The sequence below is a fragment of the Haliotis rubra genome, unplaced genomic scaffold (genome assembly GCF_003918875.1).
Source record: "Haliotis rubra isolate DU_JTF1 unplaced genomic scaffold, ASM391887v1 Scf232, whole genome shotgun sequence".
Lineage (NCBI taxonomy): Eukaryota > Metazoa > Mollusca > Gastropoda > Lepetellida > Haliotidae > Haliotis > Haliotis rubra.
In genome coordinates, this window is record NW_025766359.1 from 672,664 (window position 1) to 689,120 (window position 16,457).

Sequence of the window (16,457 nt, forward strand, 5' to 3'; positions counted from 1 at the left end):
AACAATCTTTATGTCGGCAAAACCCTCAGATTTTTGTTGTGACCTTGCAAATTATCTCAAGGTTATTCAATTTAACTGGTGTCGGTGCATCTCGCCAATATACCTTGGTAGCAAATTTGAACAAAATCCATCATTTCTTCCTTGAGTTATCTCCCTAACAAGCTTATATGATGTATGAAACGCAACGTAAAACAAACACACGCGTATTTACGAGTGATTAGGACTGTTATTACAATTTACGTCAATTTTTATTACAATTTGCGTTTTTATTACAATTTACGTCGTAACACCGCGGCTTTTTATGTTTCGTCACATACATGTTTGGAAAGGGGATAAGAAAAGATTGTCAGTTTAGTGTCTCTAAATAGTAGCCACAGCAAGCACAGAGCAAGTTAGCTGTTCCCTGTCAGTGGATTCTTTCCGAATGAAATTATTGTGTCCGGAAACACTCAATGCTCAATATCAGCCTACCACACGGATCGCAGTTACAGTTAGCGTTTTACTGTGATATAAATGTACACATATGCTATATTTTCTATGCAACTCTAATTCTCTTACTTTTTCAACAATTACATTTAAATTACCAATGATGTAAACAAGCGTTTGCAAATCATGTAATATAAGTGTTATTCTCCTTAATCTTTATAGTCACAGTTTATAAGTGTAATTTTTGTCATATATGCAACGACAATGTTGAAAGTGCAATCATTCGTATGTTTTCAGCATTATGTATTTTAAACCTTGTATAGCCCTGGCCTACCTTTCAAGAGTTTGCTATTTATATCATGTTTATCGATGCGAGGTTATGGAATATCAGACTTTAGAGACATACGATTTGGGTAATGATTGTGTCGCTTTTCTTGTTGCTCATGAGGCTGTGTCGTAATCAACAGGACCGCCACAATAGTCCCGGTTAGAAGTGCTGCCCTGATTTTTTTCTAAATCTAAGCATTCAACAAAACCGACAACATCATTTCCATAATCGTAATAGATATTTGCCTCACTGCGCGCTTTCAAAATCTCGGGAATGAATGACAAACAGTGATGACCCGGATGTCTGGTAAAGTCGAGGTCACCCACCCCCACCGGTGGGACACGCAACAAACTTAGTCCTTGGCCAAAAACGAGAACAGTGAGTATCTTGTATAGTCTAATAACAATAAATGTAGTTCAGTCATCAGAGGAAACAGCAAAGAGCGACAACGGAGATTCTGTGCAACCTTAACGCACTTGAGCCGCTGTGCTGACAAACTGCATGGCTATTAATCCCCTAGTGTAATGGAGGGTGACAAAAACTGGTGTTCAACATGGCCAAGATATGCAGTGTGGATTATAAGGGCGGGTGTATCATCACAGGACCAAAATATGGACTGTACACCAATGAAATATACGCAAACACTGTAGGAAATACATACTATGACCGGATTTACGTATGTTTCCAGATATTTCCTAACTTCGGGCATATATTTCATACAAGCTGTACCTTTGAAACATACGCTCATCGCATATTGTCGTATGCACAAGCACCTCGTTCATGTATGCTATGGACGGATTTTCAGGTATTTCCTAGCATGAATTCAAAAACATAAGCCAGCAAATGCGTGATTATAGAGTGTTCCCAATTCATTTCTTTTAATTAATGTGGGTGATGAAATTTACAAGGGTTCTACATATGGAAATTTCCTTAGGTGGGGAAACATATGTAAATTTTCAAAGTTTCAAATGTTTACACACCCTAGATATGTACGTATTATGCCGGATAGCAAGGCCATGTATTTGAACAGATTTTGCATTTTCAGGTTACCGGTGCTCAAACAAGATGATCACATGTTTCCATTACGTAAAATACCTGGTTCGTGAAGATCCGGGTTAGAATTGATCTTCAGTAACCCAGGCTTGTCGTAAGAGGAGACTAACGGGATTGGGTGGTCAGGCTCGCTGACTTGGTTGACACATGTCATCGTATCCCAATTGCATAGATCAATGCTCCTGCTGTTGATCAATGGATTGTCTCGATTATTTACAGACCGCCGCTGGAATATTGCTAAGTGTGGCGTAAAACTAAACTCAATCACTGAATATTGCTGAGTGTGGCGTAAAACTAAACTCACTCACTCATTCATTTTTCAGATACTTTAACACGCATGAAATCAACGTTCATGTGACCTCATTAATCATATCACCTATGAGTCTGGCAAAAAAAGCAGTATTATGCAAGCTAACACGTCTTATTAAGTTTCATTCACACTTGCCTCTTACAAATTGAGTAAATATAAGGTAGGTTAACAGGGTACTAGTGTAGATGATTTTTGTGTTACATAGCATATATAGACTAACGGTGTTTTTCCTTTCTCAGATAAAATATATCTGATAAACAATATTCTATAGATAAGAACTATTAAACCAAATATGTCAACAATATCTACTCGATTTTCAACTTCATTATGGATACTGACACTTCTTTTTACCATACATCATATCAAACCTGCAGCTGCTTAGTTATCTTACCTAATGAACTAATTGCAGTCACTAGCATTTTCTATTTTCTACCCGAGACATTGAATCAAAATAGGTGTACCGTATATTCCTTCGGGTAACAGAAACTTAAGAAAACATCTAAATGGAATATTGTCTGGATTCTGAATTAAAGAGAGGTTATACCAAGCGTGTGCATGTTTACACTTTCACAACAGTTTGTACACCGGGAATCATTAATACATTCAATTGAACACGTCACAATTTAATTCTGGACTCACAAAAGTCCAGAAACTCTCCGCACTGTGGGCACTTTCTGACAAGTGATTTGGCCAAATTAAACATGCAGTTGTTATGGATATATGCCAAGGATGAAAAAATTTCAACCCATTTTAACTTAATTCGACTAACTTAGAACGATATTAAAAAATCTCGCCCATGGGCGAAAAATATGTTGGCCCATGTGCGAGAATGTTTAATTTCGCTCAGAATTCATGTTTAGGAGGTTATAAATGAATGAGTGTGTGTTTATAAACATCATGACACACATTTCAACCCATTTTAACTTAATTCGACTAACTTAAAACGATATTAAAAAATCTCGCCCATGGGCGAAAAATATGTTGGCCCATTGGCGAGAATATTTACTTTTACTCAAAATACATGTTTTTCCAAGTTTTGAAGGTTGTAAATGAATGAGCGTATGTTTATAAGCATCATGACTTAAATTTCACTTCATTTTGACTTAATTCGGCTAATTTAGAGCGATATTAAAAAATCTGCATTATTTACGGTAACATGGATTACCTAATAGCGCATTGCCGGGAGACCCACATTCACAAGATCACTCAACCATACCCATTGCCGGTTGAGCCAAACCATTTTCAACTCTTGTTTTCTTAAAAGTGGCTTTCCCGGGCTATCAACACACCCCAATCCGACCATCTGTCATTAATTACCTGTCATGAGCTATTAGTTGTATTGAAAGCTCTCGCCTATTGTTTCATTACTTAATTGTTTCACGGATAGGTATGTAGTCACTCCAAATTCACCATATGTGCGTGACTGTCCTCTCCGACGTCCGCGCCCATCTCTCAACCTAGCAATCGCGATCCACTTTCTGCTCACTATCAATCCATCTATAACTTCACCTCTCTCTCCAACCACTGTCTTCTCAGAGGTCCGCGCGCCTCTCTATTCCTTCATTATTTCACACCAAGTCTACCTCCGAACAACTACTGTCTCCTCCGAGGTCCGCGCGCCTCCAGCCACCACCGATCCCCGCCACCACTCAAGCACCAACCATAACAAACTCCACGGTCAAGGCCGCCCATAGCCCCTCAGTCAAGGCCACTCAACCAAGCTTACTTCTGCCTCTCAAGTACTACACTCTCTCAGCCTGCCTTGCCCCCCTCAATGCTCCCATACCACCCCCTCACCCCACCCACCCTAGAAGGACTTACATGGTCCCTTCATACGTTGGCGATTGTGCACAATTTACCCATCATTTAAAAACACAAGTATCCTACTATTATATTATCTAAATTTACTTCAAATGTTTTTGATTGTTTAACTAGCTTTTGAGCCTGACGATATCACACCGATTAATTAACTCATGGGATTATCAGTTAATGCTTTTACTCAAATGGCTTCCTTCTAGCAGCTAATATAAGACACGCTGGTCGTAAGACTGTGACTCAATCTCTTCACGCATTGGCTAGAACATTCGGTTAAATAAAATATGCTAGGAAAACTGACTGATGTAGTGCCGTTGCAGATGAAAGTGTTATGATGACAGAGCACTTTCCGAGTCATGTATTTTACTTGAATGATTACATTAATCTTATAAGTTAGGTTCAAATGTGGTAGTGCTGTTGATGATAATATTGTTATGAGTTGTTAAATAAACTCATTATCAATACTGACCTTTTTTGAGTTATGACTTTTCTTCCTATGACCTTTTTTCCTGCCCAAATCTATGGCTTTTTTTACATGCCTTTTTTTCCTATGACTTTTTTTCCTACAACCGAACAAATTTCCATGTATGCCGGGTGGACGATCGTACACTGCTTGGGTGGTGTTGTACAAATCATCAGGCAGAATATATCATTAATATCCCGCCCCATTGAAAAAAACATGCATCCACCGTGAAGCACTGGTTCAAATCGACTAGTCAGTACCATGTTAGTGAAATATATGACTGAGTTTCAGCTTGTTTTGATGCTATATTTACATGAAGAGAGATTTAAGATAATTTTGCCTAAGGTTATGTATTTATATGGTTTTATAAAAGTCTTGCTATGATGTATATTTTGACCTTCTAGATAACAGTGTCTCCTAAGCCTGTTAAGGCTGGATGTATGTAAAACATTATGTGTTTATTTTATATGTATTTTATATCTTGTTTACATACATGGGACACTTTAATAAACTATGTCTATCTGTCTGTCTGTCTTTAAACATTCGTTAAGATAAATTCTGTGTACTATTGTGATGCGGGGTATAGGGGGATTTTTGCGTCCCGTTTTATCCACCTAGCCGAAGGCGTCAGTGACAGTTTGTTACCGCTTATGATAGGAATTAATTTGAAGTTTTTGTGTATCCAGTTCTTGTGTAATATTTTTGTATTCTGTTATATTATATATGTACTGGTGAGGTATTAATAAAAGCAATGTTTTGCATGCCCAAACCAGATTCTCTGAGAATATATATATGTTTAAACCATATGTTCCAAATTGAAATACAATATGAACATGCACACAATAGCACAATTGAAAGGCACATCTTGCCAAACAAGGTTTTCAAGAGCATATACGCATAAATGTGCACGTCTTGAGAAAGGTCAAAGTTCCTATTCCTATCGCAGTAAACAGGGTTGTTCAATCACACATATAAACACACCAATTTTGCATGACAAATAAGTTAATGCACAAAAGAGAATTTAACACCATTTCGACACCTTATAAAACAAGGTTTATACCCGGACTGTCGACAACAACAAATAATCCGTCCAAATTACTTGTCGACAGTCCGTGGAAAGGGAGATGATGTTCTCCATGAGTGACTTCACGCCCAGTGTTCTCGAAATGAACAAACCAATTGAAACAGAGATATATATAAAGAAGACAATATGTATGTATCATATGTCACACAATATAACATATTTGTATATATATTTCAGAAATCTCACACAATATATATTTGTGTGTGTGTGTATTATAGAAATAAGTGATTTCTGCATGTGTATAAGCAATAAATATACTCATGCCAATAATGGTTGTCACCCCCCTCCCCAACCCAACCCCACACACACCTCACACTCCACCCCACACCCCCTCTCCAATTAAAAAAAATTAAGGGGGTGACAACCATTATTGGCATGAGTATATATGAAAGATGAGTCCAGATATTTCTTCTTGCCAAAACTCCTTAATAACTGCACTAAAGTAATCTGTAATGTTCAGCCAAGATGAAGCAACTCTGACACATGGTCTGTGTAGTTCAAGTCAGTAAGTCTGTTGGCAAGAAGGACCGAATCCTAGCGTCGATGATTCGGTAGCGACGTCTACGGACGGGACCTCTGCTGTCCTCAGATCTGCTGAAGTTTAACTTCAGTAGCTGGCTGTTCTTTTTGCAGCATTTGCACAACCTCAAACACATTCGGATGTGTCTTTATGGCATACTTGTTGATTTTATTGCGCCTATCTTCCAAATTATTGTTAGTTCTATGTCCATCATTTTCAAAATAATTCCAGTTTGGCAGAGTCCATGGACCTTCTACCCAGGTGGTAGTAACGGAATCCAAATGTATCCAAATAAATGGTTTTAACAGCATTCCAATAACCCTTCTACTCCCAATATCACAAAATAATATGTAAGCTCTCTGTTTCTTTCCGGTATTTTTTTGCATGTTAAACTCCAAAATGGTAATCCTTCCAATCACATAACGTATTTTAAAAATAATAGTTTGTTTGCAACCTTAATTCTCTTACAAATTGTTAAAAAGACATTCTCTATAATTAACGTAATTCATTTACTCATGAACGAACATGGTCACTTGCAAACATTCTCTTTCACTAATTAACACCGTCACGGTATGTTGACCACGCGATGTCGACACTCCGGGTTTTTTGTTCTGTCGACGATTAGCAACATCCTATTTTTTATTTGTCGACAGATCGGGCTGACACCTAAAACAATCAATTCGAGATTTCCTTAGAATGTGCGATATTTGGCTGCGCGATATGCGCAGTCAGTCTTTTTAAACAAAACACCCTCACGAGCACCTGTACATCTCACAACTAGCCCAGTGTGATCAATGGATTGAATATATGGAAAGCAAAATACACTTGAAAGTCATGGCTGTTTAACTCCAATACACAAGACCAACGGATGGGACACAACGACTTTTTCGGCGCAAATTGTCGCAGGCGCTTTGCGGAAATTACGTAACTGAACACGGAGATACACTAAACGTCATCGTTCCGTTCCGTGACCTCGTCTTTGCGAGCTACACTGAAATACTCAACAGAATGATGAAATTGGAAATGAGGAAGAAACCAGCTAAATCAACATGTGGATGACAACACAATAACTTGAAAATCTCTCACGAACTCGTATGGCAATGCAATATCTGTTGAGACCATGATAATTTCAACAACGGAGAAAGTTATATGGATATACAACTTCTTTATTATAATGTAAGCGGCGTTTCGGAGGTGTACCCCCAGCAGGCAGCAGTGGGTTACCTGGGATAAGAGGACACACATGAATGAGCGTGCAGGGGGATGGCCTAAAAGGCGGGCCGGGCCGGGCCAAGGCGGGCCAAATCTATTATTGGCTAATAAACCCATTAACAAAAACCATGCCTACAATTAATCAATGCAACATACACTCATGATAATAATGATCAATCGGAAGCCACAAACGCGTACCATAATAACTTTATTACGAGTAAATCGGCTAAAACCCAGGAAGACGAGAAGCCTGTGAACTGGCTGACCGAGGTTACGTATAAAAGTGGAATCGTTAAACGAAACGGGATTTAATACGTATAAATACTTCAGCCAATTCTGATACACATTTCCGTCGGCTCGAAAATGATTTTACATCTATATCCAATCACATACCACCCCATAAATTCACTATTCATCGTATTTAAAGCATGCCCACATTTAAATGATACGATTTCTTCCCCACACTCTCAACATTATCTCGGCATCAATTTTCCGCCCGGCTTAAGCAGCTTAAACGTAACACGCGTATCTTGAAATGTGTTTAATTCCATAGACCGGTATGATATCTACCTAAATAGCGCTTTGTAATGTTATAAAATGCCACATGTAAAGAAAACTGCTCCGTTAAAGTGAAGCCCTTGTCTCACATTTTTCAACATAGCCTCAATCAAAAGTGTTTGGTCTCTGTTCAGCCCGACTTGGCCCGTGATGTCAAAAACAACTTAAACCTCACACATGTATCCTGATTTGTGTTTATATCCATAGATTAGTATTATATCTACTTACATATCACTTCACAGAGTCTAAAAGCGTAGTATTTGAAGCAAGCACCTTGATCAAAGTGAAACCCTATTTTCTATACATTCTCAACAAAGACACAGTATCAAAAGCTTTCGGTCCGGCTTGGCCCGGGCGCTCAAACGCACCTTATACCTCACAGATGTATCTTGAAATGTGTTTAAATCCATAGATTGGTATTATATCTACCTAAATATCACTTTGTAATGTTATCAAATGCTACATGTAAAGATAACTGGTTCGTTAAAGTTAGCCCTTTTCTCTCTCCATTCTCAACATAGCCTCAATCAAAAGTGTTTAGTCTCTGTTCAGCCCGACTTGGCCCGTGATGTCAAAAACACCTTAAACCTCACACATGTATCTTGTAATGTGTTTATATCCATAGATGAGTATTATATCTTCCTACATATCACTTCACAGAGTCTCAAAGCGTAGTATTTGAAATAAAAACGTTGCTGAAAGTGAAGCTCTCTTTTCTACATATTCTAAACAAACAGTATCACAAGCGTTCGGTACGCCTTGGCCCGGGCTCTCAAAAACAACTTAAACCCCACACATGTATTCTGATTTGTGTTTAAATCCATAGGTTAATATTATATCTACCTACATTTCACTTCACAGAGTCTCAAAGCGTAGTATTTGAAGCAAACACGTTGCTCAAAGTGAAGCCCTATTTCTATACATTCTCAACAAAGACACAGTATCAAAAGCTTTCGGTCCGGCTTGGCCCGGGCGCTCAAATGCACCTTATACCTCACAGATGTATCTTGAAATGTGTTTAAATCCATAGATTGGTATTATATCTCCCTAAATATCAATGTGTGATGTTACAAAATGTCACATGTAAAGATAACTGCTCCGTTAAAGTGAAGCCCTTTTCTCTCTCCATTCACAATATAGTCTCAATCAAAAGTGTTTAGTCTCTGTTAAGCCCGACTTGGCCCGTGATGTCAAAAACACCTTAAACCTCACACATGTATCTTGAAATGTGTTTAAATCCATAGATTAGTATTATATCTACCTACATTTCACTTCACAGAGTCTCAAAGCGTAGTATTTGAAGCAAACACCTTGCCCAAAGTGAAGCCCTATTTTCTATACATTCTCAACAAAGACACAGTATCACAAGCGTTCGGTCCGACTTGGCCCGGGCGCTCAAACGCACCTTATACCTCACAGATGTATCTTGAATGTGTTTAAATCTATAGATTAGTATTATATCTACCTAAATATCAATGTGTGATGTTACAAAATGCCACGTGTAAAGATAACTGGTTCATTAAATTGAAGCCCTTTCCTCTCTCCATTCACAATATAGCCTCAATCAAAAGTGTTTAGTCTCTGTTCAGCCCGACTTGGCCCGTGATGTCAAAAACAACTTAAACCTCACACATGTATCTTGAAATGTGTATATATCCATAGATGAGTGTTATATCTACCTAAATATCACTTCACAGAGTCTCAAAGCGTAGTATTTGAAATAAAAACGTTGCTGAAACTGAAGCTCTCTTTTCTACATATTCTCAACAAATAGTATCACAAGCGTTCGGTACGCCTTGGCCCGCGCTCTCAAAAACAACTTAAACCCCACGCATGTATTTTGATTTGTGTTTAAATCCATAGATTAATATTATATCTCCCAAAATATCAATGTGTGATGTTACAAAATGTCACATGTAAAGATAACTGCTCCGTTAAAGTGAAGCCCTTTTCTCTTTCCATTCACAATATAGTCTCAATCAAAAGTGTTTAGTCTCTGTTCAGCCCGACTTGGCCCGTAATGTCAAAAACACCTTAAACCTCACACATGTATCTTGAAATGTGTTTAAATCCATAGACTAGTATTATATCTACCTATATTTCACTTCACAGAGTCTCAAAGCGTAGTATTTGAAGCAAACGCCTTGCTCAAAGTGAAGCCCTATTTTTGTATACATTCTCAACAAAGACACAATATCACAAGCTTTATATCTACCTAAAAACGTCTTTATAGAGTCTCAAATCGTTGTATTTGAAGCAAACACGTTGCTTAAAGTGAAGTCCTATTTTCTATACATACTCAACAAAGACACAGTATCAAAAGCATTCGGTCCAGCTTGGCCCGGGCGCTCAAACGCACCTTATACCTCACAGATGTATCTTGAAATGTGTTAAAATCCATAGATTGGTATTATATCTACCTAAATATCACCTTGTAATGTTATCAAATGCAACATGTAAAGATCAGATGATTTGAAAATAGGCTGCTACTGCCCAGCTCGGCCAGTTAGGCGAGACACTGTGGATTTAATGAAAACATACTTCTCCCACTTCTCTCTCTAATACTTTTATTGTCTGTATGCGTGTTCAGGAAAACAGGATTATCAGAAGAAGAAGAAGAAGAAGAAGAAGAAGAAAACATTTATATTTGTGTGTCACATGTTATATATAAAACATACATAAACTTTAAAACATTCAATAAAATATAACATCCGGCCATATGGCCTATGAGACACAAGGCACTATATTATATCTAAATCAGTATAGTAGTAAATAAAATATCACAGCTTTGTAAGCCACATTGGAGTGTGGTATATATATTTAATTACATGAGTACAAACTGCGTTTACAAATGGTTACCAAGAAGAAAGAGTGTTATAATTTGTGTTTAACATGTTGTACCATAAGACCCTTAATATAACATCTGGCCTGTGAGACACAAGCCACTACATTCTACCTAAAACAGAATAGAATCTCACAATTCTCTAAGCAACAGTGGAGTGTGGTCTATTTAATTACATGACTACAAAGTGCGTTTACGTCTATTAAACATTTTAGTAACTAATGCAGCTAAGGGTTTTATTAATTTAACATTACCTAGCATATATTTGACCTGGTCGGAAGGTGGCAAGAGAGAAAAAAAAGGGTTAATATTTAGTACATTTTCACACAAATCATATCGTAAATCCGAATATAGTGGGCAGCTGACCAAAAAGTGAACTTCGTCCTCAATCGTATTGCCATCACAGCATTTACAAATTCTATCCTCTAAAGGTGTTTTAGGGCGTGTAAATCTACCGACCTCTATTTCAAGGGGTAAGGTGCCACATCGTAACTTGCTAAGTGTACTGCGATGAGATCTAGGCAGAAGTTCAGTGACATATGGTTCAGCTGTTAATAGTTTCTTAAACTTTCTGTAAGTACGGAGTTCTTTCCCGTTAGGTTTCCCTCGGTCGTTCCAAAGTTCTTTATTCCAGTCCTGACAATCTAATGATCGTATCCACAGTGAGGCGTAATAAATTCCATTTTAGACATATTATATAGGTCAACCACGGGGAGATCCAATTTGTTAAGAATATTTACAACAATTTTATTCCAGGATTTTGGAAAAGTATTAGACCATCTGCATACAGCACTAGGTATTCTCGGCTGCTCAGTAGAACACAGCTTACTCCAGAACCGCACAATTTCAATTTTTTGTTTAGAAAATGGAGTTGTCCAACCCATCTCTCCCCGGACCGCTAGATTTGGAGTCTTACTGCCAACGCCCAGGAAGAATCTACAGGCCTTGTTTTGTACTGCATTTATACAATTGAATTGTTTTGTGCCCCATATGGCTGACCCATAGGATAAGATCGGCTGGACAAGGTTATTGTATAAAGTATTAAAGACATTATAAGCCAAACCACCACAAGATCTGAATTTACACATGATAACACCAAGTACTCGACTAGCAGATTTAGCGATTTCTTTAGCTGTAAAGTTCATATCAATGTTTTCCTGCAACCAAACGCCCAGATATTTATACGCACTGGTATAGTCAATAGTAACATCACCAATTTTGAATACAATTTGTGATCTATTGAAACAACAGGGTCGGTAATGAACGACATTAGTTTTCTTCTTATTAATAGTTAAACGCCAACGTTTACACCAGTTATCAACGCAATCGTCTCCTGCTATCAAAGCAATATCATCAGCGTACAGTAGTGTACTCAACATAACTCCGTCAATGTTTACACCACAATTGAGAGCGTTGATTTCTTCTGCTAGGTCATTGATGTAAATAGAAAACAAAGTCGGTGACATTACACAACCCTGCCTAACACCGGAATTTACATTAAATAAATCAGTGAAACAGTTGTTTATACGTACACGGGCGTTAGAGTTATTGTACATAGATTGAACAGCATAAAGGAATTTCCCTTTGATTCCAAGTTTTAACAGTTTAAACCATAGACAATTTCGATCTACCTTATCAAACGCTTTCATTGCATCGATGAAGCACACAAAAGTAGGTTTCCCAGTTAGCTTTCTGTTATTGATTACTGAATATAGACTGTAAATATGTTCTTGAGTACTACGCTTGGATCGGAAGCCATTTTGTTCCTCAACCAATATATCATGTAATTCTAACCACTTTGTAAGTCTAGTATTAAGGATATCTGAGTATATTTTACATGGGACTGAAAGCAGTGAAATACCGCGATAACCCAATGGATCACGTTGGTCACCCTCGGGCTTCTTGATAGGATTTATTAAACTAGTACGCCAAATATCCGGGCACTTATTGTTTTCAAAACAAAATGTAAACAGTCTAAATAAAAGATCAATACATGTTTAACTTTTTAGAGCTTCAGCAGGTATACAGTCTGACAGTGTCATTGCCGTGGATGTGTTTTCATACTTTCGTATGTTCAAATTATATAACCATAACATCTCATACGGCAAGTCAATTTAGCTGATACCCTCTGATATTTATTAAATTACTGATATGTTCAAATCATGTCATGAATAGTTTCAGACGGCTATCTATATCTGTACTAGTATGAATTGATGTTTATACTGTGGAAACTGTATGGAGAACATCCTGTATTCTGAACCACTAAAAAACCCACCTCTTTCAAGCATTTCATGTCATATAATTGGGTGTAATATCTTCTGATATTTATTAAGTTAATTATATGTAAAGCCTGCCATCTGTATCGGTACTAGTATTCATTAATGTTTATACCTGAAACATGTACGGAGAACATCCCATACGCATCATATAACACGAGTGGAAGCATAAATAATTTTATATATATCTATTATATATTATATATACATCTGTGATAAACGTAATGAAGAAACGGTGGAGTAATCAATAACACTTAAGGGCCCTGAACGGTAATTAAGGGCAACAATGGAGTATGTTAATTGAATCACAACACCTAGCTGATTGCAATTAGACAAGAGGCAATGTTCTCCATGGTGAACCTGAGCTGGGCAACACAGCAAGCTAACATCTCATACGGCAAGTCAATTTAGCTGATACCCTCTGATATTTATTAAACTTGGAAACTGGAGATATGTTCAAAATCATGGCAGGACCTTCAAATAGAGGGTAGTAGATTAAGAATACAGCTGAATACAGGTGTAATTAACAGGTGTATTAATTTCATTAGCCCGCACAGAGCCAGATTGAACACTGGGCTTCACTTAAAGCAACGTGTTAGATTCAAATACATGTACAAAGCTTTGAGCCTCAATAAAGAGGTATTTAGGTAGATATAATACCAATCTATGGATTTAAACACATTTCAAGATACATCTGTGAGGTTTAAGGTGCGTTTGAGAGCGCGGGCCAAGCCGGACCGAAAGCTTGTGATACTGTGTCTTTGTTGAGAATGTATAGAAAATAGGACTTCACTTTAAGCAAGGTGTTTGCTTCAAATACAACGATTTGAGACTCTATAAAGACGTTTTTAGGTAGATATAATACAAATCTATAGATATAAACACGTTTCAAGATACATGTGTGAGGTTTAGATTGTTTGACAGCACGGGCCAAGTCGGGCTGAACAGAGACTAAACACTTTTGATTGAGGCTATATTGTGAATGGAGAGAGAGAAAAGGGCTTCACTTTAACGAACCAGTTATCTTTATATGTGGCATTTATAAAATCACGAGGTGATATTTAGGTAGATATAATACTAATCTATGGAATTAAGCACAAATCAGGACATATGTGTTGGGTTTAAGTTGTTTTTGAGAGCCCGGGCCAAGCCGGACCGAAAGCATGACTGTGATACTGTGTGGTTGTTGAGAATGTATAGAAAATAGGGCTTCACTTTCAGCAACGTTTTTGCTTCAAATTCTACGCTTTGAGACTCTGTGAAGTGATATTTAGGTAGATATATAATACTAATCTATGGATATGAACACATTTCAAGATACATGTGTGAGGTTTAAGGTGTTTATGACAGCACGGGACAAGTCGGGCTGAAGAGAGACTAAACACTTTTGATTGAGACTATACACAGCAAAAATAACAGGGTTTCCAGATTTCCGGAAACCTACATGAAACTGGGTAATGCCAGAATCATGTAGATTTCCGCTCACGGAAACTATGATTGTTTGTTTCTGGCAGTTTCCTGTTGCTGAAACTAACACGGTTAGTTTCAGCGACTGAAAACTGTCGGAAACAAACAAGGTTAGTTTCCAGAAATGGAAACTGACAGTAATGTATCATTGTTAGTTTCCATTGCATAAAGCAACTGGAAACCATCATTGATGGTTTCTATTATTGAGAACTTGAATGAAACGATCGTAGAAAAATATATTTGACTCCATATGCATATATCCAGAAACCTACATTAACCTACGTTAAACTGCCTATGTATTATATAGGTTTTAGTTTCGTGATGTCAGTGTTTCTTTACATCAGAATTCAAATAAAAGATATTGTCACATAAAATAAAATTAATTTCAGGAAAACGGAAACCTAATTGAAAGAATATGGAACCTGAAGATTATTTACGTTTTGTTTGGTAAACTTACGGAACACTTAAATTTATAAGAGATTTGATGGTACATTTAAAAGCTATTTAAGCAGTGTAAATCAAATATAGTTTGCAACAACCACAAAAGTAGCGGATGATTTGGCCTATTTTCAATGTACAAATGTACCATGGTTTCCCTTTTGGCTTTTGTGTGAACCATATGTTATCGATTCGTTTGATCAGTTTGTCATAGATACCTGTGGTGAGACAGACTTTGATCACGTCTTTTACCATAGCTATTTCACAGCAAGTCATATGTCTGCAAATTTGGTAGTTGCGAATGAGATTACATTCAGTCATTGAGGACAGCAGTGTTTATCCACAGTTATCTAGAATATATATGATAAACATTAGCCAAGTATATTGTGAATGGAGAGAGAAAAGGGCTTCACTAGTTATCTTTACATGTAGCATTTTGTAACATCACACATTGATATTTAGGTAGATATAATACTAATCTATGGAATTAAACACAAATCAGGACATATGTGTGGGGTTTAATTTGTTTTTGAGAGCCCGGGCCAAACCGGACCGAAAGCATGACTGTGATACTGTGTGGTTGTTGAGAATGTATAGAAAAATATGGCTTCACTTTCAGCAACGTGTTTGCTTCAAATACAACGCTTTGAGACTCTATAAAGACGTACTTAGGTAGATATAACTCTATTCTAGAGATATAGACAGAAATCAGGATACATGTGTGAGGTTTAAGGTGTTTTTGACAGCACGGGCCAAGTCGGGCTGAACAGAGACTAAACACTTTTGATTGAGGCTATATTGTGAATGGAGAGAGGAAAGGGCTTCACTTTAACGAACCAGTTATCTTTACATGTGGCATTTTGTAACATCACACATTGATATTTAGGTAGATATAATACTAATCTATAGATTTAAACACATTCAAGATACATCTGTGAGGTATAAGGTGCGTTTGAGCGGACCGAACGCTTGTGATACTGTGTCTTTGTTGAGAATGTATAGAAAATAGGGCTTCACTTTGAGCAAGGTATTTGCTTCAAATACTACGCTTCTAGACTCTGTGAAGTGATATGTAGGTTGATATAATACTAATCTATGGATTTAAACACATTTCAAGATACATGTGTGAGGTTTAAGTTGTTTTTGACAGCACGGGCCAAGTCGGCCTGAACAGAGACTAAACACTTTTGATTGAGGCTATATTGTGAATGGAGAGAGGAAAGGGCTTCACTTTAATGAACCAGTGTTATCTTTACATGTGGCATTTTGTAACATCATAAATTGATATTTAGGTAGATATAATACTAATCTATGGATATAAACGCATTTCAAGTTACATCTGTGAGGTTTAGTTTGTTTTTGAGAGCACGGGCCAAGTCGGGCCAAACAGAGACCAAACACTTTTGATTGAGACTATGTTGAAAAATGTGAGACAAGGGCTTCACTTTAACGGAGTAGTTATCTTTACATGTGACATTTTGTAACATCACACATTGATATTTAGGTAGATATAATACTAATCTATGGATTTAAACACATTTCAAGATACATGTGTGAGGTTTTAGGTGTTTATGACAGCACGGGCCAAGTTGGGCTGAACAGAGACTAAACACTTTTGATTGAGACTATATTGTGAATGGAGAGAGGAAAGGGCTTCACTTTAAT

General features: G+C 37.3%; 1 protein-coding gene across 1 annotated transcript in view; it reads left to right on the forward strand.

The window, feature by feature from the left end:
• Window positions 1–1,051: 1,051 nt before the first annotated feature.
• Window positions 1,052–16,457, forward strand: part of LOC124278161 (sodium-dependent dopamine transporter-like) — an 89,482-nt gene continuing 74,076 nt past the window's right edge. Inside the window, exon 1 of the mRNA XM_046713896.1 lies at window positions 1,052–1,132. The gene's annotated coding sequence lies outside the window, so the exon portion shown is untranslated. The remainder of the gene's footprint in view (window positions 1,133–16,457) is intronic.